Source organism: Centrocercus urophasianus, unplaced genomic scaffold (assembly GCF_019232065.1).
Source record: "Centrocercus urophasianus isolate 14NV4802_14NV808 unplaced genomic scaffold, USGS_Curo_1.0 seq_5, whole genome shotgun sequence".
Lineage (NCBI taxonomy): Eukaryota > Metazoa > Chordata > Aves > Galliformes > Phasianidae > Centrocercus > Centrocercus urophasianus.
In genome coordinates, this window is record NW_024885088.1 from 2,418,294 (window position 1) to 2,419,780 (window position 1,487).

Here is a 1,487-nt window from a genome sequence, read left to right on the forward strand (position 1 = left end):
AAGGAAGGAAGGAAGGAAGGAAGGAAGGAAGGAAGGAAGGAAGGAAGTTCAATAATTTAGAAAAAAGTAATAGTCACAAGCTAATATTCCAAAAACAATTCATGTGCCAGCATTAATTCATATACACATACAAATATTGCACTCTAGGAGACACCAGGTTAGAGGAGTCTATTTGAAAATGGAATCTGCCAAGTACATGATGCATGAGTCCTGCCCAGTCCTGAGGGATCAGCTCTTGTTTGTCTTATAATCATTGGAAAACAGGAGCTGTAGGGGAAAAAACACTTGATCAAAATCAGTGGCATTTCTTGGGCAGAAATTAGTGAGCAGTCTGCTGGGCAGCAGCCCAAGGGAGGAGAGAGACTAGTTTGAAGAAATTATCATTCGGCCTGATTGAGTTTTTTGTGGCATATTTCAACTGTTCCCATTCAGATCCTATTAAAAGGATTAAGATGGTACAGCCCTGTCTGTTCTTTGGCCTTGTAAATGCAGACGTCCTTTTGAAGAAGAAAAGCCTAAGCTATGCAAGGATACAGTAGCTGGCCTTGTCATAAACAGCATGTGCTGAGCTAGTTCAACAGGCAAGCCATATATAATGTTAGAGTCTGCTATCTGTGCCTTCTGAGCAGCTGAACTAATGACACCCCTTTTCATTGAGATTTTCTTTTCCAGTTGACTAAATTTGATGTCCAAGCATGTAAAATTCCCAGGTGACACTAGGCATAAGTGGGCATTTATTTATAAAGGCACTCTATCATACAAGTTCTCTAATGACTAATAAGATGTAGGTTTGCACTATGGTCCTTCTTTCCTCTCTCTTCTACCTGCATAGCTATTTTCACAAAACTTGTAGCATCTTAATTATCTGTGAAATCTCAGCTTGTTGCTTGTGGTTGATAATAGCCAAAGGATTCAAATGTTACTAAGGAGAGGGGAGGAAGGCACATAGTGGTTGCATATACTTCATTTACACGTGTAGAAACTCTGTAACATAATTTCAGGGCATGAAGAACAATAAAATTTGGACTATTTTTGGAAGGAATGGAAGGATAGTGGAAAGGATACCAATGAGCTTCATCTCTGGGGAGACTTGGTGATCTTGGACTGAAGTAGCACAAGAAAAAAAATGTAAGCTACAAGTAATAGAACCAACATACTTGGGAAGAGCTGAATATAACAGACCATATTCTACAGCCTGCTTACCCAGGCCTAGCAAGAAGGAGTACAGAGCCTCTCGCAGTGACAATGTGGAGGAACATTTGAGCCTAATTCCTCTGTCTGAACCTCCAAACTGAAAATGTGAATACTGTGGCTGTTGGGTAGTTTGCTCATGTAGGTAATCACATTCAGGCACCTTGGTTTTATTTTTCACTTGAATGTGTATGTTTCTTTAACATTAGGTGCTTTCCTAACTTCCTCTGTCAGATTAAGAAACATTTTAATGTAATTCTTAGCTATTTCACTCAAGAAAATAACTTGTACGTGTT